The sequence below is a fragment of the Schistocerca piceifrons genome, chromosome 5, assembly GCF_021461385.2.
Source record: "Schistocerca piceifrons isolate TAMUIC-IGC-003096 chromosome 5, iqSchPice1.1, whole genome shotgun sequence".
Classification (NCBI taxonomy): domain Eukaryota; kingdom Metazoa; phylum Arthropoda; class Insecta; order Orthoptera; family Acrididae; genus Schistocerca; species Schistocerca piceifrons.
The window spans coordinates 264,377,219-264,401,067 of record NC_060142.1 but is presented as its reverse complement, the minus strand read 5'-3'; positions in this window follow the sequence as shown (position 1 = coordinate 264,401,067).

Below are 23,849 nucleotides of genomic sequence, written 5' to 3'. Positions count from 1 at the left end.
TTATCCCACCCCAGTAGTGATGTATCAAAGTGTTTTGCAGGATTAATTCAATTATCACTCTACGATAACTGCAAACTGTGACATTGACCAGAAAATTCATTTGATCATGGAGTATGTCACTGTCTCTGGTACAGTCAGACGTCCCAACAAAGAATTTAATGAAGCAAAAGATAATGTTAGAGCTCCTTTGTTCACTTTAATCTAAAGCGTTAAGTTACTGGTACAATACACAAGCAAAAGGCGCCTGCAGACGACTATTTTCTGTGTCTTCATCTGACGTCCTATTTAGAACAGTGTTCAGCTACATTCGGAGCAAGCTTATTATTTCCTAAAGAATAATATCAACAGTTAAGATAAATAAATTGGAGCCAGCGCATCTACTCCTGCATAACAGAGTACGAGAGTAGCAGCGATAATAAAGCCCACAGAAGCTTAGCACTTAAGGCGCTTACGATATAAGCTGCAAAGCTGCGTCCGCTATTCGTAAAAGTGCATTCTTTTATCGCGCTATTACAGACTGAAAACGAAAATAATATCACCAATATAATTAAGCTCCTTGGAAGCATTTTATTGCTTGAGCAGTGTAAATCCCTTATCGGTATCTCTTTTCAAATCCCAAATACAGCTTTAAAAATATATCGGCCATTGACTATAGAATTAATAAGCCACTGCAAGTGACACGTCATACAAATATCCGAAAGTGACAGTGTGTAGGATATAATATGGATTTTATTATTTGTCAAAACTAATATGGCTCTAAGCCTTAATTCTTTTTTCTTTCCATAATTAAGAATAGTTTGATACATCACGACTATCAAGTTTCAGCATTAGCGTACATTTTGAAAAGACACCAAGAGGCGTTAAACTGGCCACTGATATTGTACTATTAAATTTTAATTTTTGGGTTAATAACAAGACCAGGTGCCCATATTTTTCAAATTAATGCAGAAGAATTAACATGAGACAGATTCGACTGTCTGAGAAAGCTGGCTGATGAGCATGATACAGGCGTTATAGCTTCACAGGAAATCTATTTGGCTGATGACAACTCGGTGGCTAGATGCAAGACTACAGGATACAAAGTGATATCAGTGCTCCTCTCACCTATTCATGGATCTATAACGTACGTAGAAAGGCAGCATGTCAGATCATCGGTTGATGTGGTCGCCACGTGTCCGAGTAGCAGTTGGAACCTACGTCCTCTGTTACTTGCTGGATGTATTCCAATCCCCGTCTTCCTCTAGAGTTTCCTTCTAGTACCATAGAAGTTATTCCATGATGTTTTAACAAATGTCCTACCATCCTATCCCTTCTTCTTGTCAATGTGTTCCATATATTCCATATATTCCTTTCCTTCTTCAGAGAACCTCCTCATTTCTTATCAGTCCACCTAATTTTCAACTTCAAATGCTTCGATTCTCTTCTTCTCTGGTTTTCCCACAGTCCTTATTTCACTACCATAGAATGCTATGTTCGGGACATACATTTTCAATACTTCCTTCCTCGAATTAAGGTCTATGTTTCATACTAGTAGATTTCTCGTGATCAGGAACGCCAATTTTTGTCAGTGGTAATCTACTTTTTATGTCCCCCTTGATCTGTCCGTTATGGTTTATTTTGCTGCCTAGATGGGAGAATTTCTTAACTTCCTCTACTTCGTGATTGCCAGTTTGATGTTAAGTTTCTCACTGTTGTCATTTCTTCTACTTGTTGTTACTTTCGTCTTTCTTCGATTTGCCCTGAATCCATATTCTGTACTCAGGATAGAAATATCATCAGTGAATCTTATCACCAATGTGCCTTCATCTTGAATTATAACTCCACTCTTGAATCGTACTTTTATATCTGTTATTGCTTCCTCGATGTATAGATTGGTCAGCAACCCCAAACTGCATCCGTGTTTTACAACATTTTTAATCTGAGAATTTCACTCTAAAACTTCCACTCTTATTGTTCCCTCTTGGCTCTTATACATATCGTATATTGCCGTCTTTCCCTATAGATTACCCCATATTTTCTCAGAATATAGAACCTCTAACGCCGTTTTACATTGTGGACTGCTTCTCCCCGCTCGACAAATCCTGTGATGATATCTTGATTTTTCTTTAGCCTTCCCTAAAGCCAAACTGGTCATCACCTAACACATCCCTCCATTCTTCTGTATATTATCAAACAATCACCTAACGTCAAGTGTCCCACGTCTGTCTCATCCATAGTGTCATGGCCACTCGTACAGTTGCTATACTTCAACACTGAAACTCAACCTGAGGACACGTAAATAAAGGCGACAGTGGAAAAAGAAGCTGTCGACTGGAAGGACGCACGAGATCCGTATCTAAGTTACGATACCAATGAAATTAAAACGTTCCATCAGGAAAACGGCAAGCCGATGCAAACCTGATCCATCCATGTTCTCCATTGACGAGCACAGTTTACCATAGATCATTCAAGGAAAGTACTAAAACATTAGTTCAGAAGCCTACACCATCCTTCAAAATATCGACGTAGGTTCTGAAACATCAGCTCGAACTTTGAGAACACTAACCAGACACAGTATCGCCAGAACGTGTAAGCAACCTGAAGGCAGTAAATTACAAAGGATTTCTGAAAATTATTTGAGATGCAGTTAAACAGAATATCCAAGGAGAATAAAATAATATCATGTGCTAGCCTGAGCAAACCGAAATGAGCTGTGGGGTGTTTAATTTTGGCTGACAGGGCACTCCGCCGGTGCCAGTAAGTATTTGGGTTGCCGATATTGATGTGATCATATGTCGGGAGCTAGGGCCTTTGGTCGAGGCGTGTGTTGTTGGTTTGCTGGGCCCTGCCTCAGTGAGTTGGCTGAAGAGAACGTGGCTGGCAAGTTTTTGCTTTTAGGGAACTCCGGAACTCTGGCTGTCTCGTATGGGCCTCAAGAAGCCGCGAGTGATTAAATCTGCTGGAGGCAAGGTTTGCCGGCTCTCTTAAGGATTAATAGCCACGAGTTGCGCGAAGAGCAGTGGATGTCTGGTGCAACCTGGTCGGCGAGCACCAGGCCTACTACGCAAGCTTAAATTTTACGGCGCCTCGAAGACCGCCAGTACGGATTGGAGGTAACAATACCTCAGTTTCTAAGCCTGGAAGTCACGACTTCTTCTCATCTGAGTGGAGTTCAGTGTTGTTTTTCCTATTTTTTGGGTACTTGATATTGCAAGGCCACGTCCGTGTTAATGTGAAACTGGACCCGTTATATTAACGCGCCTCTGAGTGATTATGCGTATGATCATTGGTCTGTGTAACTGATCGCAGTTATTTGTCCATATAAACTGAACCGACAAAATTAAATTTGTAACATAATCTGTGTGGGAGGCAAGGCACCATTTGTAGATGATTTTGCCTTAACCATTGCATCAGCAGGCACTGTTATTTCGGCTTCCAATTTACAAATAATTTAAAGGGGTGTCAAGCTTGAACTTGTATGTGCATTCGCTTACGCGGGAAATAGAGATTTCTTACATCTTAGGCATTCTCGTCTGTAGCCTTATTTGTGCAGGTTACTGCTCCCTTCTGAGGTGTGTTGGCAGGCTACGGTCGCAGGTTCGAATCCTGCGGACGACGCGTTGCTCTTCCCTGGGCCCGGGGCAGAGACGTGTTTTCTTTCTGCTGTGAGCGCATTTCCGTCGTCGCACGACGTCTGGGTTGGCCGGCAATCTGGTGTCTCTACCAGCAGCTTCGTGATGGCTCAAGTCAAGTAAAGTTGATGGTTTGATGCGTGCCACGGCGGAGTGTCGCCAATAATCGGGAAGCAGTAGTCTGCCCTATTTGGTGAATTCAGTAAGCTCATGAGGTTTACGACGTTCTGCAAGCCCACAGTTCGTCCTCGGTACTTGCTCTTCAACTATTCATTTAAACCTACCATCCTTATTGCTGCTTCTGAGCGCGTTAAGTTTAAAGACATTTACTTATCAATTTGAACTGTTGAACCTTTCCTTTTGTCCAAAGTCACTAGCTAACTCCACTCCTTGTGAAACTTGCCTGCTTGTTCCTTGTAAGCGGGTCGCTGTGGCCGAGTGGTTCTAGGCGCTTCAGTCTGGAACCACGCGACCACTACGGTCGCAGGTTCGAATCCTGCCCCGGGCATGGATGTGTGTGATGTCCTTAGGTTAGTTAGATTTAAGTAGTTCTAAGTTCTAGTGGACTGATGACCGCAGATGTTAAGTCCCATAGTGCTCACAGTCATTTGAACCATTTTCTTGCTTTTTGGCTGCGATAGACATCTGCTGTAGTCCTCAGCTCACCTTGTATTTTTGGGCAATTGCATATTTTTATTAACGGTCATTGTCAACGTTTCTGCTGGTGTGCATCACTTGGGAGTCAAATTTAAATTGCATGTAATCCCAGCATATCTTGCATTTTGGGCAACTGTATACTTATTAAAACTCATTGTGAACGTTTCTGTTGGTGCTTAACAGTTGGGAGTCACATTTAAATTGCACGTCCTCCCAGCACAGCCTGTATTTTGGGGAGTCTTATATTTACTTAAGGGTCAATATGAATGTTTCTGTTGATGCGTACCATTTGAGAGTCACATTTAAATTGTATTCCTTCCCAGCTTTGCCTGTATTTGGGGGGAATTGTGTATTTTATTGCTTAAGGGATTTTTATTAAGGCTTATGCATTGTTAAGGGCTTTCTGACAGCCAAAAACAGTGACATGACTTGTTACCCTTTCTGTATTTTGTATGGGCGCTACCCACTTGTGGAATGTGTTGCCCATGCTTGGAAATTGTTAGTACATTTAATGGCTGACATTGTAATTCATTTTGCTTATAAAATTTTTTGGTGTACCTTCTTGTGGCCGGACATAGTTGGCGTGACTTCTTTCTTGTGTTTGTGAACTGCATACTCTCGTTTCAAGCCCTGCTCTTAACGGTGAAAATTGTTAAAGTTGGTTTTTAATGAATTGAGCCTGTTCAAGTTTTTAAAGAATGTGAGCGTCGTGATTCATTTAGCAACTTTTTTGTGATCGTGATATTGATGTTTCGCAATAAAATGTTTTCCATGAAACAACAAACGACGAAATATGTGGGTCCACCTTCGTTGTGTTTTCCTTGAAGTTATCCTAATCCAAACGCACTACTGCGAATACCAAGAAACCGATAACTCCGAAAACGATAAACATATAGTAGAAGAATTGGACGAAGCGGAAAACAGAAGTGGAAGGAGCTGGCCTTCGACCTGAGATTTACTCATCCGAGTAGAAAAGCTCAGACTCTCCTGAGACAATGTGGGAATCAGCTACAAACCGAAGCCGAAATGACACATTCCCTATGAGCATTAAAACTTATTAAAATATCCAGTTCTACTGCAGTCCCGAAATACATACGAACCTGCAGATGAGCCAAATCGATAATGGCCGAGAGAAACATCCGATAAGATCCCTTTAATGAACAGGTCCGTTTATTACGGCATGGGTTACGTGCGCGTCGTCAGCTTCTCCGCCTACCGTTGACGAATGTAAAGAAACGGGCTGGTTGGCAATGGTGTATGGAAGGACGTCACTGTGGAGAAGAATGGCATTAGATAGTGTTTTAAGACGAATCCATGTTCTGTATTTTGAAAATGATGGCCGCATTTTGGTTCGCCGCAAGCATGAGGAGCATCATCAGAGTGACTGCATTCGAACACGACGTACAGTGCCAACTCATCAAGGCCTTATGGTGTGGGGTGATATTGAATACAACCATAAATCACATGCGGTGCGTGTCCAGGCCACTGTGACAAGTGTCATTTACGTGAATGACATCCTGCAAGCCACAGCCACGCCCTTTCTGCACAACATCCCAGAAGCCATGGTAGTAAGACAACGCACGACTACATGTTGTTCCACGAACAAGTGCCTTCTTGCTGTCACAGGAAACTGCTGCCCGCCCAGCTCACCAGTCGAATATGTGTGGGTTATGGTGAAACGACGGGTGCGACTCTTTGACCCAATGCGAACTACCACAGGTGAACTTGGGAACCAGGTGAATGCAGTGCGGATGGCTATACCACAGGCCGTCATTCGTGCCTTATGCTCGTCGATGCCATCACGCATGGAACAAGTTACCAGAGCCAATGGGGGACCCTGTGACTTCTCGGCAACCGGACACGTGTTGGACCGAGGTAGCTGATGTGCTAATCATTTCTGCAGAACATACTAATGTACATGTCTTGTGAATATAAACGTCCTATCTCTCGTCGTTCAAGGTAATGTTGGAAATTACTTGGTTACATTTTATTTTATCCACTGCTTCATCATCAGAACACATAGTATAGTGGAAAGTAAAGCTTACGAAAGTGAGCGTACAAGTCACTGTGAAAAAGTCCCTCATATCTAGTGCCAAAGTGATCTTTGCTTTGTAATTATTTCTGTTTTTTGCAGGTGATGTATCGAAACGCCTTACGGCGAATAAATTAATTTGCGACCAAGACACTTCCAAAAATTGAGGGACTCGGCAGTAAACAATGGTAAGGGACAGACTGCGAGAAACAGAGATATTAATTATAAAATGTCAGAGATGGCATGTTTCATTCATATTAGTAAAAAGTTCCACAAAAAATCGATGGAAAGCACCACTTTGCCATCTTTCAGATTTTCGCTGTTGGCAGCTTTTTCGATTCGTGGGTAAATAAACAATGGTAAGTGCCTAAAGCATGGCGGAAAGTGAGAGTGAAAGGTCCAATGTTCGTGTGAAAAACAAGCTTTACAATGAGTTTTTGAACGAGTGTGGAGATGACCTGGATACTTATGACTCTTATAAAGACCCGGAATACGCTACTGAAGAGGAAAGCACCTCCAGATCTCTTGATAATCATGTAAATATGAATATTTATTTCTGCAAGTAAACAGTGTTAAGTTGCATCTCTTAACGTTATTCACATGAATTTACTTGAGAATGTGATGCCAATAATGTTAAGGGCTGTCCCTCGCACTACTTACTTGCCGTAGTAGGAAATCCAGATTGGTTTTTTGTCAAGTGTTACGGTATCTGTAAATGTAGCTATACGTTAATACCTAGCTTTATAACAACAATCGGTATTAAGTTACTCATCTGTTATTATGGAGTTTCTCTATTGCACATGGTTATCTTTTTCAGGATTATTTTTCTAGAGAAGGTGTATGGGTAAATGTCAATGTAAATATGTACATAATGAAAACTACAGTAGATGTATAGTTTTAGGCGCTTCATTATTCTTAGAACTGTGCAGAATGGTAATCTACTGAGATTCTTTTGTAGGTTGAGTCTTCTTGGAGGAAGATCTTCCTCCGAAGATTCATGCAATAGTGACAATGATGAAGCAGACGCTAAACACGTTAACAATCAACAGAGTATACGGAAAGGACGAAAGAGGCTAAAACGTAGCAGTGTGCAAAATCAGATGAAGAAAAACCAGGACTGAAGGAAAGCAGTATGCAAAATACTGAGGTAAGGGTACTGTTGTTGAAGAAAAAAGGATAGACCCGCCATGCGATTGCACTAAAAAATGTTTCCAGATTATCAGCGAAGTATACAAACAATCAGTATTACAAAATTTCTGGTAAATGAATTGCTACGATACTCAAAATGCTTACCTACAAGGTTGTTTGCGATCAAAAACTGTAATCCGAAAGAAGACTAAACAGGAGATATCTATACGCAGTCAAACATTCTGTTTACAGTGAAAACTGCCTGAAAGGACGTCATTGTTTACAAAATTGCATTTCTTAGCATTAATTGACTCCAGAAAAATAGAGGGCGTGTGGAGAATATTGTGAAACGATTTAAAGAGGATGCCGTTTCACCTCCTTCTGACGGCAGAGGTAAGCATACCAGTGATCCTAGAAAATATTCAAAGGATGTCATCAACGATGTGAAAGCATTTACTGACAAACTTCCAAGGTATAGGAGTCACTACACTCGAAAAGATTCATCGCGAGAGTACTTAAGTGTGGAATATTCCACACAGCTCTGTTATGGCAAGTACGTCGAGGAATGTCAGAGGGGAAGCAAAAACTCTGTTTATATAGACAAATTTCGACGAATATTTACCGAGGAATTCAATACAGGTTTCAAGGGCTCTAAAATGGACACTTGTCAACAGTGTGATTCAATTTATGTAGCATCAAGCATGCTGAGAACAGTAAAAGCGAAACTGAAATACATTCATTGCGAATAAATCAGGAGATTCACCACCGAAAAGCAAAAGCTGCGCCATCTGCAATACGTGAAGCAATGAAAGTAGCAAAACAAGACAAAAATGTTCATATCAACACGTTAGATTTGCAACAGACATTACCCACGTCTAAACTGTCTGCCAATGTTTTATAAGCGTAAAATATGGTGCAGATAGCCAAGGATGAAAGCTGAATGCGTTTTGCGACAACAGTGGCGGACAAAACAAGAATTTGACCTTAGTGGCCTTCTGGCTATACCTGTTAAAAGTCTTGCCATTTCAGATACATCGAACACATTTTTCTTCAGGCTGGACATAGCGTGACGGAGACTTTGCTCAGGTGGAGAAAAATGTCACCTCACATTGTCAAAGTGTTTATGGAATATATATATATATTCTTATTTTCAGCATGGGAATTATTATTCTGGGGTTTATACTTGTTCTCTTGGTTTTTTTGGGAAATACCATCTTTAGTTTTGCATTGATTGATTCTTTCTTTAAATGGTAAATATTTCTCTGTAGAGTTTTTGTTGAATGAGAGCTTTTTAATTTAAATGATTCTGTGGTTGTTATGACCTTAATTTTGGATTGAATGTCTTTTATGTTTATGTCTTTTGTTATATATATTTCTACTTTCGTAATTTACTATTGAGAGGAATATATCTCTGGCGAAAATAATATAAATCGTTTCATTATTATTGTTTTAATATTTATTCTTATAATAGGGTTTTTAATTATTAGTCCTAATTTCATTTGAATTTTGTTAGGATGAGATGGTTTAGGTTTGGTTTCTTATTGTTTAGCTATTTATTACCAAAATGTAAAATATTATAGTACTGGAATGTTAACTGCTCTTTTTCCTCTTGACATCCTACTGCTATGGTTGCTCCTACTCCTGTTTCTGCTTTAGTGCATTTTTGCACTCTTGCTACTGCAGGAGTTTATTTATTGATTCGTTTTAGACCAATATTAGGTACTTATAACTGCAGTTGGTTTTTACTTTTAATTGGATGTATAGCTCTGTTTATGGCTGGATTGGGCACTAATTTTAAATTTGATTTAAAGAAAAGTATTGTTGTTTCTACTTTAAGACAACTTGGTTTAATAATAAGAATTTTGGCTATAGTTTATCCAAAGCTTGCTTTTTTTTCATTTATTGTCTCTTGGTATATTTAAGGCATTGTTATTTATGTGTGCACGTAAATAATTCATAATTTAAAGGATTCTCAGGATATTTGATTTATTGGTTCAATTGTTAACTTTATGCCTTTAACTTCTATTTGTTTTAATGTTTCTAGTTTATCTTTGTGTGGTATACCGTTTTAGCTGGATTTTGTGCAAAGGATTTAATTCTTGAGATGGTTTGTTTAAGATGAATTATTTGTTTATTTTTTTCTTTACTTTTTTCTACTGGTTTAACTGCTTCTTATCCTTTTCGTTTATTTTATTATTCAATATCTGGAGGTACTAATTTTTACTCAAGATTTTCTTTGGTCATAAGGGTTATTATATTTCATTTGGTATAATTTGATTATTGTTTGTTGCTGTTTTTGGTGGTGGCCTTTCATGTTCGTTGATTTTCGCTATTCCTCATTGATTGCTTATTTATAGTTTATGACAATTATAGATGTTATTTAGGAGGCTTATTTGGGTTACCTTATTTCTAAGTTTGATTTTTCTGATAATTTGTTTTCTTTAAGTACACTTTCATTTGTTAGATTTGCTAGTTCAATGTGATTTATACCTTTCCTTTCAACTAAGTTAGGTTATTACTCATCAGAATCATTTGATTATGGTTGGGGTGAGTTATTTGGTTGTCAAGGTTGTATAGATTATTTATTTACTTAATTGAGTATATTCAAGGTTGATATGTTTCGAATTTTAAGATTTATCTTTTCACTTTCATTTTTTGGATATTTATTTTAGTAAGGCTATTTTTTGTATACCTGATTAGCTTATAATAGGAGACTGACACTGACGACATTAAGGAGATATTTTTACTTTTAGGAATTTATAAATGTAATTATATTATATTTAAAGTGGAAATGTAATCTTTTATTTGAATTATATAAATTTTTGATAGGTTAATGGAGTTTAACTGCTAATATAAAAAGTTAGTTTCATATTGCCTTTACATTTCCTTAATTGGAACTTTGTAGTTCAATTATATTATTAACAGTAATACACCCCATTTTTGCTCCAATTAATTAATAAGACTAAGGGTACATTACTTACCAAACTTCCAGGTCAAAACAGGCTGCAATATTTCGCTTCTTATTCTGTTTAAGTCTGATTGATTATATCAATACTTTTTGAATGCAACCCAAATGTTATAGTTAACTACAACCCTTTATTCTGCTTATTATGAAGCTCCTTGATTTCATTCAGGATATAGCCCCCCTAATAGGACTAGAATGAAGGATACTGTTGATGCTGTTCAGATTATAATGTTTGATGTTTTTAAGATAATTGCAATTTGTAGAATTTGTGCAATTTCTAAATCAAAGATTTGGATGATTATTGCAATTAAGAAGAATTGAAGGGAGAATTTGTATTCATGCTGATCTTTTTGGACTGAACCCACATTCAAATGGTGATCTTTTTTCCTGATCATTAATTAATTTTTTTTATAGTCCTGTTGCAAGGATTATGACGATTATTGGGATAATGAATCTAATGAAAACTCTTGCAGATAGAACTAGGATTGTTTTCTTGATTTATATCAATCTTTATGATTGGAAGTCAGATGTACAATTTATACTAAAAAACAATTATCTACCTCATCAATAAATTGAGATATATAAGTATAATCATATTACATATACGAATTGTCAATACCATGCTACTGCTTCAAATCCAAAATGATGTCTTAGTGAGAATTGATTTATTGAGTGATGAGGAAGGCATGGTGTTAAGGGGACACAGTTGCGAGGGAACTCCCATAAGGAATCAATGCAAACGTCAGGTACATTTTCTGAAGTAACTAATGGAGATAAAGACCCGAAACTTTTACAGTGTACAGCTGAAACATCATTCTCAAATCACATAAAAATGGTTGATGTATTTTATATATTTCATGAGTAATCAGTTTTTTGTTCTATAAGACAAAAAATTAAAACTTTTCTAAACACCTTGGAGCTTGTAAATCTGTTCTTTTCATCACTACTGGTCTATTTTTTATCTAATTTATCATCGTTGTATTAACAAGAGATACTGTAAGTCTGATGTCTGTAACAGTGATAGTTTTTGAGAAAATTGTACCAGAAGGTCAAAAAATCTAGTTTTGAGAAAAATGGTATTAAAGTTTTACATGTAAGAACGTAATGTACAATGTCATACAGACACACTTTTAAAACGTTCTAGGGCTATACTGTGGCTCAGCTTCTTGATCTTTATCTTCTTTTCTTTGATCTTTTGGCTATCCTGGCCTCCTTGGTAGCATTTTCTGCATAATTATCAGCATGACGGATACAGTCCATGTCAATCTTTTTCAGTCCCCTTACAGTATTGATACCATCCTTTGTTCCCAAGGGTCTTAATACATCAGTCTTCTTTGACACACCAGCATTGAAGCACATCACTGCATCATGAACACTAAATTTTAGTGTTTCTTTTCTAACGAAAACAGTTTTTGGTAGCCTTGTCCAAATGACAGAATTCAAACTTTCATTTGGGTTTTGAGTTTTTCCATGGAGACACTTTTTCAAGAGCTCTTGTTGGCTAAGGTCTCTGAAAATGGGTTTCACAGCTAGCAGGATTTTTTCTAGAATTGAATGTTTGTGCTTATAGCTGGAAGATGCAGCTGGGTTGTTGAATTTGCACCAGCTGTCAGGTCCCCATTGGCAAAGGTTATGTTGTGGATCCTCATCTGTTGAAATATTATGAAAGAATATAACCTAGATGGCTCTCCTCATTGCTTCTACATTGTTGCCGTTATTTCTAATGGCCATACCATAATAAGTCTGGATCCTGTCTATTTCAGCCTTTGTCAGGCCCTCTTTACCACCTAACTTTTTTTCCTTACATATCTGTAGAAGTCATGATCCCATTCTTTTCTGTACATGTCCTATACATTCCAGTTTATTAATTTTGACTCTAGGCCCATAAGGTTTATCTTCTACCACTTTCTGATAAGCCTTACTGTCCCCGTCCCCAAGATAGTCTGTATAGAGGATACCTCTTGACTGCACAGACCTTTTGAAAATGTTAGCAACACCAGCCACTTCCATGCCTCCACTAGAACCATCATATTCCTCTTTGCACACATGCTGTATAGTGGGATTTTTGCTACACATGTCACAGACATTAGTAATAATTTCAAAATCCAGAACCTTCCCAGTATCAAAAGAAGTTTCTGACACAATGCCATTTAGGGATGTATGCCCACGTTTCTGCCAACTGCCATCAAAACCAGCAGAAATTTGCCTTGGTTCAGATTTTGTATCATTCAACTGACCTGCTTCTTTGGATGCTTTCAACATTGTAGATTCACTTACCTCAGCTACAACTGCACCAATAGCTTGTTGTAAATATAAGACTTTCTTGGAGGTGGAGGAATGTTCATCACTGCACAGAGAACAGCACCCGCACTTCGCCCTTTTCCAATAGATCTAAGTGGATACACTAATCTTATATTGTTTTCATACAATCTGCTTCTCATTACGTGTGATGACATTGTATTGGCAGTACAGCTACATTCAAAACATGTCAAAACTAAATTACTAACAATTCCCTTGGTTTTCACCACATCTTCATGCAAAGTAACGTTTCCACCACAGTTTTTACGATTTGTGTGTTTTTCGATAAATTCACGTAATAACCTCATGGAGATCAGAATGTTTGTGTCAGTAACAACAGAAACACTGTTCACACCACATATTGCATTGTCACGCATTTGACAGGCGCTTGGAAAACCGGCAGCACCTAGAAGCTTCTTGCTTGAAGCACTGACACTCGCACTGACTTCACTTTCGATATTATTTTCTGCCCTCTGTTCAAAACTAGCAGTTTCGCGGTTTATTTTTACATGTTTATTTGCACGAAACTTAGGCTTATATCCAAAGTTTCTTATTCTACCCATTGTGTTATAACATTTCACACAATCATTACATTTGTCTCACCAAAACGTAAACAACTAGGACGAAGAAAGTGACAAACGATAGTCGACAATGCAGACAGGCTGGCAAACATCAGAATAACAATTCTCTCTTGCAACCCAAATAAAAAGTATTTATATCCGTGGAACATAAATGACTGTTGTACTATAGTCAATGCTGACTACTGTGCAAGACACAGCAAAAATGGACTTGGCGCTAGTTACCATGCTTGACGAACAAATTAATAACTCCAAATCTAATAATCAGGTTTGTATGAAACAAACGGCATTTTGTAGCCAAATAATTGGAGCATAGATTAAGACTGATAAAAAATCGATTTTTTGAGCCTGTTCGCGACTGTGTCCCCTTAAGAAAATTGTTCCAATAATTACATGGGGTCCATGGAAGCCTGTTGCAACAAAGAATGTTGATCCATATACTGCGTCTGCAATTGTGAAAAGTGCGTCTCAATATTCATATACTTGAAGAATTGTGAAAAATAATCGTAATAGTACTGTGAGGAATAGACATTTTAGTACTTGAATGTGATTAGATTTTATATGACAGTGGTATGTTCATGTTACAGTTACTCCTGCAGCTGAGAGAATAGCTCTATTAAGTAATGGAATTGGTATAGGATTAGAAGGTTGAATTCCTATTGGAGGTCATAATATCCCTAGTTCAATTGTTGGTGCTAATCTTCTGCTAAAGAAGGCTCAGAAGAATAATACAAAAGACTGGACTTCTCATGCAATAAATAGAATTATTCCTCATCATAATCCAATTGATACAAATCCTGTATGTAATCCTTGATATGTTCCTTCCCGTACTACATCTCATTATCATTGCATTATAGTTAATAGGATAATTCCAAATCCAATTATGGATAGGTCAATGTTAAATAGGTGAAATCGTTTTGCTAATCCTCATACTAGGACTTTTGGTCCAATTGTTCCTGTTAATGGCCAAGGTCTATTGTCTACTAAGCGGAATAGGTGGTTTGAGTGTGTTGTTAACAAAAGTTTATTATACTTCTCTAAAATACAAAGTTCTTAAAATTGAGAAAAGATAAGCTTGAATTATAGCTACTACTGATTCTAAGATTAGTAGGAGTAATTGTCCAATAATTAGTAATGAAATTAGATTTATTGCTATAGATGGTCCTGTACTTCCTAATAAGGTTAAAAATGGTGTCCAGCGATTATATTTGCTGCTAGTCATAGTGTTAATCTATGTGGTCAGGTAACATTTCTAATGGTTTCAATTAATACATAACTGACATTAATACAGGCAGTGTTCCTTGGGGAACAAGGTGTGTGAGTATGTGATTAGTGTGATTGATTCATCCAAATATATCATATACATAGAGCGATTGCAAATGTTAATGTTAAGTGACTTGTTCTAGTAAAAATGTAAGGGAATAGTCCTTTTAAATTATTGAATAATATTATAATGAAAATTGAGATAAAGCTGAATGTTGTTTCATTAAATGATTTTGGTCTTAATAATATTTTAAATTCGTTGTGTAGGGTTAAGTTTAGTTTATTCCAGATTATATTAATTCATGACAGCGTAAGTCAAAATATTGATGGGATTAATAGTAATCCTAGGAATGTTCTACTTCAGTTTAATGATAAGTTGGACATGTTAGTTGATGCATCAAATGTTGGGAATAAGTTTGTTATCATTTTCAAGTTAGATTTCTTATCTCAATTGTTCTTTTTTCTGCTCTTTTGATAAGCTTAGGTTTAAAGGAAAACATTTATTTGATTAAATAGAATTAAAATGGCTGAAAATGTAATGAATAGAGAGAATCATATGAGAGGAGATATTTGAGGGAGTTTGATTTAAATTTCCCCATAGGAAGTAGTTGTTAATTTACTATTGTTTGGTTTGAGAGACCATTACTTACTTTCAGTCATCTAATGTTTCATGATGTACTAATCATTTAGGTATTTTAGATTGACACTCTAATGTTATAGATTATCTTAGATAATCACTTGATGAATAAATTTACTGAAGTTCTTTCAATTGGCATGAATCTGTGGTTTGCTCCACAAATTTCTGTGCACTGGCTTAAGAATAGTCCAGGTTGGTTTATTGTGAATGTTCCTTGATTTAGTCGACCTGGTGTGGCATCAGTTTTATCCCCTAGAGCAGGTACTGCTCGCGAGTGAAGAATGTCTGAGACTCTTTTTAATACTTCTACTTCCGTATTTAATGGAAAAATTGTCCGGTTATCTACATCTAGAAGTCGAAAAGCATTGTTTTCTAAATACTGCTCTAGTTTTATGTAGGTATCTGATGGCGACCAGAGTGAATTAATATGATGCCATCAAGATTAAGGCTGCTTTCACGGTTCTTGGATGTAATGCAGAATCGGATCGTCGAAAGTCCACGATATTTCTGCAGACAACTGTTCCGCCGTCATCAGGCTGTGCCCCACCTGATTTTGGAAGGATTCTGCATTACACCTGAGAACAATGGACGCAGCATGTACATTGGGAAAGATTCAGGTCACAATGGTGAGGATGTGTGATAGCAGTTGGAGCCGAAAATGAGTTGGAAATAATAAGTGAAACCCCAAATGAAATAACTGTAGTTCTATTATTTTTTAATCCTTTATCAATAAATCAATATCAAGAAAAAATCGATGCACTCAAGTGGAAGTCACCCTCATGTTGAATGTAAGACAGAGCAGATTTTACGTACATAGCAGAATACTACTTCAAAGTGAAAGGTACATGAGAACACTGTTTCTATATGAAATTTCAATTTTTCAGAATGCCTCACTAACACTCTATTTGAGTCCAATTACATCATTTGAACAGATAAATTTTTTGTACAAACAAACATTTAGGAATCAACACTTAAAAGTTCAAAAAACAGGAAAGTTCAAGAACAGACACATTATTCTTAATTAACCATGCTACGATTTTTACAGACTGAAACAGTATAACCACTTTATAACGAAACCCTGCTTTATAAAGTTGACAGAGATTCTTTTAATAAATAATATGACTTCCAGAAAGCTAATAGTACTCAAACAATGAACCCATACACTTACAACCCCACATTACTCAACACAGTACAAAAATTAATATATTCAACCATTGCGTATTTGTGGTGTTTACCAGATGAATTTAGACATTTATTTAAAAACGTTTAGGAAGAAGTCAGGAAGGTAATTAGGTCTTCAGTGCAGAAAGAGACAGTACATGTACAATGTGACATGCGAATACCATATGTTGCATTGGCTACATAACCATTGTCACTATATTAGTTGGTCAAAAAGTAATGATTTCCACAAATGCAGCGAACCAATATGGTTTCTCATTGACGACGTGGAAGAGCAGTGTACTCCTTATGCACATCTGTTCCGGTTATAAAGAGATGGTGTGTTTACGGATATAATTGTCTATTCAAAGCCGTACCAATTCGGACATCAAATAACGCTTGTAATGTGTGTAATGAGGATTAAGAATTACAGTCAGAAAGTCACTTTGTCCACCTTTAACACTTAATACGAGTACTCTGAGATTGTACTATAATAAACAGTATCTTTTGACAATCGTCTGAGACTAGCTTGAAAAGCTAGATCTAGAAGATATGTATCTAGAAGGTATACTATGAAGGACGCAGCCGTGTCTTTTGCAAAGAGAATTCTTGCAATTCGCCGTTTCGGTTGTTAAGGGCTGAGAAGATCTTTTTTCTCATTATCTGTAATGAAAACATCGTTATAAGCAGCATAGCAATGTGTCTCCACAGGAAGTGACTCACCTATTCGCCTGCATTACTGCAACTTGTGTTTGCCCTTGCAGTTTGTCAAAGGGTCCCAAAACACACAACAAGCAAACAGCAAACAGGTACGTATCTGAGGGCAAACATTTGATGAAGGAATGAACAAGTTCCCGATTTTGTTGACGAAGCAGTAATTGTATTTGGTTTTCATCTAGCGCATTTAGGCATCTCTATCGAAGCCAATCGTAAAGTTAATGCAAAGTACACCGATATCTTCAGGGGTACGCAAAATACGCCCAGTGTCAAAGTCGTTGTATTTTCCTACGTGCATTTTAAATGCGTTCGGTATACAAGCAAACATGTGTTCATAGACCACGAAATGAGGGTTATCTATGCTCCAGTGTTCCTTCGATGATGGAATAATGGGGAATATACGTGTATCACATAATCGCAGAACCGTATCGTATGTGGCGTAAAGTTTAGAAGGCGCCTCAACCATTTCAGAAATTCTATAGCCGAGGTTTCGCAGGGTCTGTACTGATTCTTGTGTTGTACATGCCGAACGCAGTCGGTGTACAAATATTAGCAGCGAGACGGTAGCGTCTTATACATCAAAGACGTGGGGGAATTCAAAAGCTGGGGCACCCTAGACGTTACTGTTTGAAAACTGCAAATTACCCACACACTTTCAGGAAATGGTGGAAAGTTTATGAAATCAAACTTAATCATCGATAAAGTATTGCTGCCGTTTTCGAAACCAAACAGGATCCCCGACTTCTCACCATCATCTCCGCAGACATACTGTACTTTGAATGATGTAATACCACTATTGATTCAGGTCTGCAGGTACACAGATCATTGACCTCCTCTTGGCAACAGAAGAATCAGTAAGGTTAAAGATAATGGCATGATGTCAGAGTAGAAGAATACACTGCTGGGGAGCTTCAGAGACATAAGAAAAAGAGTCAGTATTAATATAATCCTCGAATGAGGGTGAAACAGATTCGACCAAATATAGAATATTTGTGGATCACCTGTTTAGGTGCTATTGAAAGATGTGGGAAACATGCTGAAATACAATATCGCATCACCTGAATGCTTATGGTGTACTGTAACATTGACGCAGCACTGTATTCATGTTACGGAAATATGCACAGATTACTGTGACATGTTGTGACATCCAAGTAAATCCAAGTCCTGCAAAACAATCATTTTAAACTTTTTCTGGATTATAATGGGTAGACAATCAAAACCTGATGATAAGGAGAGAGATAAAAGAAGACGTGAAACAGAGAAACATCTTCCAGATTAGAGAATGTCTGAAATGAACCGTCACGGACCTACAGCCCTGAAACAACAATCAGTGGCGAGGGTTAGGAAGTGTGTACATTTAAATTAACTTAACCCACTTTTCAGATGAACAGTCATAACCAGTAACACGTCAAAGTAATACCCAGGGCTGGTTTTTTTAGACTCTGGAAAAAATATCAACTATACTGAAAGTTTCATAATGCTGTTAATTTCGTAAGGTAATAAGCTGTACTTCACAAACAGCTCTTCAGTGACGTAATCATCATGTGGTGCTGCTGGATCCAACATTTTTAACACTAAAATCTAAAGGACACGTGTTCATCTTTTACTACTACACAGATAGTATGAATTCATTTTGATTGTTAGTGTATTAGTAACTATGTACTACGGAAAGATAAATTAAGTTTTAACCACTCTTTGCTTCTGATAAATTACACCATTGGCCATTACAATTGCTACAACAAGAAGAAATGCAGATGATAAACGGGTATTCATTGGTCAAATATATTATACTAGAACTGACATGTGATTACATTTTCACGCAGTTTGGGTGCATAGATCCTGAGAAACCAGTACCCAGATCAACCACCTCTGGCCGTAATAACGGCTTTGACATGCCTGGGCATTGAGTCAAACAGAGCTTGGATGGCGTGTACAGGTACAGATGACCATGCAGCTGCAGCACGATACCACGGAGTAGTGACTGGCGCATTGTATGAGCCAGTTGCTCGGACACCATTGACCAGACATTTTCAATTGGTGAGATATGTCGAGAATTTGCTGGCCAGGGCAGCAGTCGAACATTTTCTGTATCCAGAAAGGCCCTTAAAAGACCTGCAACATGCGGCCGTGCATTAACCTTCTCAAATGTAGGGTTTCGCAGGGATCGAATGAAGGGTAGAGCCACGGGTCGTAACACATCTGAAATGTAACGTCCACTGTTCAAACTGCTGTCAGTGGGAACAAGACGTGACCGAGACGTGTAACCAATGGCACCACATACCATCAAGCCGGGTGATACGCCAGTCCGACGATGGCGAATACGCGCTTCCAATGTGCCATCATCGCGATGTCGCCAATCACGGATGCGACCATCATGATGCTCTAAACAGAACCTGGATTCATCCGAAAAAATGACGTTTTGCCATTCGTGCACCCAGGTTCATCGTTGAGTACACCATCAGAGGCGCTCCTGTCTCTGATGCAGCGCCAAGGGTAACCGCAGCCATGGTCTCCGAGCTGATAGTCTATGCTGCTGCAAACGTCGTCGAACTGTTCGTGCAGAGGGTTGTTGTCTTGCAAACGTCCCCATCTGTTGACTCAGGGATCGAGACGTGGCTGCACGATCCGTTACAGCCATGCGGATAAGATGTCTGTCATCTCGACTGCTAATGATACGAGGCCGTTGGGATCCAGCACGGCGTTTCGTATTACCCTCCTGAACCCACCGATTCCATATTCTGCTAACAGTCATTGGATCTCGACCAACGCGACCAGCATTGTCGCGACACGATAAACCGAAATCGCGATGGGCTACAATCTGACCTTTATCAAAGTCAGAAACGTGATGGTAGGCTTTTCTCCTTACACGAGGCATCACAACAACGTTTCACCAGGCAACGCCGGTCAACTGCTGTTTGTGTATGAGAAATCGGTTGGAAACTTTACTTATGTCAGAATGTTGTTAAATGTCGCGTCTGCAGCATGTCATCTTGGTGGTCTAGCAATTTTAATGGCCAGTAGTGCAAAGTTAACATCGTGGAAGGAATGATATAAGCAACTCAGTCAGACAAATTCACACAGCTAGTCACCCAAACCAGCGAGCTTACCTTACGAAGGTAGCTGATTAACTGTCGCTCCAAGGCCAAAGCTCTGAAACGATCTATTTACGATCTATGGTTACTTGAAAAATTTTTGCAGGGATCGGCGTTCGGCGTCGTGTGCCCTGCGTTGATCTTATTAAATGGTATTTATCTCCCTCACGCTATATATATATATATATATATATATATATATATATATATATATATATATATATATATATATATATATATATATATCATAAAATAGTTTTGCATCACCTCGGTTCCGAGAGTCATTTCTGCGCTTTTTATTGCTCATGAAAACCATACATTGCTTGTTGTACTACCATACAGCGAGACATTCAGAGGTGGTGGTCCAGAGTGCTGTGCACACCAGTACCTCTAATGCCCAGTCCTCTTGCATTGACGCCTGCCTGTATTCGTCGTGGCATACTATCCACATGTTCATCAAGGCACTGCTGGTCCAGATTGACCCACTCCTCAAAGGCGATACGGTTTAGATCCCTCAGAGTGGTTAGTGAGTCACGTAGTCCATAAACAGCCATTTCCAATCTATCCCAGTCATGTTCGATAGGGTTGATGTCTGGAGAACGCGCTGGCCACTCCAGTCGAGCGATGTCGTTATTCTGAAGGAAGTCACTCACAATAAGTCCGCATGAAGACGAATGCCTCACTAACATGCTGCCGATTTGGTTACACTATCGGTCGGAGAATGGCATTCACGTATCGCACAGCCGTTACGGTGCCTTCCATGACCACCAGCTGCATACGTCGGCCCCACATAACGCCACCCCAAAACGTCAGGGAACCTCTATCTTGCTGCATTCGCTGGACAGTGTGTCGAAGGCGTTCAGCCTGACCGGGTTGCCTCCGAACACGTCTCCGACGTTTGCCTGGTTGAAGGCACATGCGACACTCATCGGTGAAGAGAACTTGGTGCGAATCCTGAGCGGTCCTTACGGCATGTTGTTGGGCCCATCTGTACTGGTTGTAAATATGGACCTTTCGTCGGGAGTGAAGTTGCACATCATACAGGTTATTGTCGTAACACGACGTCCTGAGGCTGCATGAAAAGCATTATTCAGTATGGTGGCGTTGCTGTCAGGGTTCCGTCGTGCCATAATCCGTAGGTAGCATTCATCCACTGCAGTAGTAGCCCTTGGGCGGCCTGAACGAATCATGTCTTCGACAGTTCCCGTCTCTCTCTATCTCCTCCATGTGTGAACACCGCTTTGATTCACTCCGAGATGTTTGGACAATTTCCTTGTGGAGAGCCACTTCCTGGCACAAAGTAACAATGACGACGCGATCGAACCGCGGTATTGACCGTCTAGGCATGGTTGAACTACAGACAACACGAGCCGTGTACCTCCTTCCTGGTGGAATGACAGGACCTGGTCGGCTGTCGGACCCCCTCCGTCTAATAGGCGCTGCTCAAGCGTGGTTGTTTACATGTTTGGTCGGGTTTAGTGACATCTCTGAACAGTCAAAGGGACTGTGACAGCGATACAATATCCACAGTCGACGCCTGTCTTCAGGAGTTTTGGAACCGGGTTGATGTAAAACTTTTTTTTATATCAGCGAAAAAATGGAGCCACCACAACAAAAACATTGCCATGCCTAATTTGGTGGAGGTAAACCGTTGGCATTCAGAACATCTTCCAGTTGTCTCATAATGGATAAATACATTCCTGTACGGCTTTCAAGGGCATCTAGAAAATCTTCTTCCATTTTTCAATCAAAATAGTGGAAATTTCAAGTAGCGGTGGTGTAGGTGGATAGCTACCACGCTTACTTTTGTCCGGAGTAGACCACAAAGGTTCAGTAGTATTGAGACCTGGTGCCTGTAGTGGAAACGTAACACGCGACAATTCATTCTCGTGTCCACAAAACCAATCCTGGCCCCTGCAGGCTGTGTGAACAGAGACCATTGGGGAATAAAAATCGTACCTTGGAACGGACTGGACCACTCAAAACGTTCACATAATCCGTGGCGATAGAGTAACCTTGCCGAGTAACCAAGTGGCCCACGGAGTACCACGATACGGCTACCCAAATCATCACCTATGGCCCTGCATGTTCGACTCACGGGAAGTAAATCCGGCCAGAAGTTAGAAACAGAGTGAAACAAGACTCATATGACAAAAAGACTCTGTTCAGTTGCTGCACAGCCCAGGATTTATGGCTTCGGCAGCACATTTCTATGTTACGGGTATTTGGATCACTGATGACTCGTTTTGGAGTTTCAGCTTGCTGTTTAGTTCCCTATTTATGTAGTTCCCCTGAAGTTGTTTTGATGCTGACAGAGTTCATGAGTGTGACATTTAGTTCTGCAGTGACTTTAGTAGTTGTCATCCTCTTGTTTTTCGTCTCAGTCCTCTTCAATGAACGTCTGTCACGATCACTTAACACATTCTTCCATCCGCGTGGTGGCTTAACGGATAATTTTTTTCCGCTTTCCCTGTAAGCTGTATAATTCTTCGATAAGGTGCCTCATGAAACTACCAACAATTCAGCTACCTTGGTTACGAAAGCACTCGCCATACGAGCACCATCATTTTCCCCTCTTTAGAATTCATTTAGCTTCGTCATAACGCACTCATAACAAAGAAGAACAGCGTTCTGACATCGACAGACACTTGTAACGTATTGAGGACATAGCACAGGTGCCGTTCGTGATCACATACAACAGAACAACCTGCAGGCTTGGCTATCATCTGTATTTAAGTTCAAGCATGCTTTTCTCGCGGTGTTTAATTCGATGTATTGCTTGCAGAAACAAATAATATGCAAGAACATTAGACATATTTAAAAAAGGAATAATAAGGATGCTAATATCTGGAGCACAGAGGAATAGACGTATATGTACCTTAATTTAAATGTGTGTGTGTGTGTGTGTGTGTGTGTGTGTGTGTGTGTATGTGTGTGTGTGTGTATCTGTGTTTGCTCCAAAACTGATGAAGTATTTCAACGGAAGATATTCATTGTCTCTGTCTACTATTAAGACACACATTTGTTAACTATCATATTATACACTGAAGAGAAAAAGAAACAGGTACACATGCCTAATATCGAAATTAAAATTATACACTACTGCCCATTAAAATTGCTACACCACGAAAATGACATGCTACAGACGCGAATTTAACCGACAGGAAGAAGAAGCTGTGATATGCAAATGATTATGATAAATGATTATGATTATGATAAAGGTCGGATTGTAGCTTATCGCAATTGCGTTTTGTCGTATCGCGACACTGCTGCTCGCGTTGGTCGAGATCCAACGACTGTTAGCAGAATATGGAATCGGTGGGTTCAGGAGGGTAATACGGAAAGCCGTGCTGGATTCCAACGGCCTCGTATCACTAGCAGTCGAGATGACAGGCATCTTACCCGCATGGCTGTAACGGATCGTGTAGCCACGCCTCGATCCCTGAGTCAACAGATGTGGACGTTTACTAGACGACAACCATCTGCGCGAACAGTTCGACGACGTTTGCAGCAGCACGGACTATCAGCTCTGAGGCCATGGCTGCGGTTACCCTTGACGCTGCATCAGAGACAGGACCGCCTCTGATGGTGTACTCAACGACGAACCTAGGTGCACGAATGGCAAAACGTCATTTTTTTCGGATGAATCCAGGTTCTATTTAGAGCCTCATGATGGTCGCATCCGTGTTTGGCGACATCGCGATGAAGGCCCA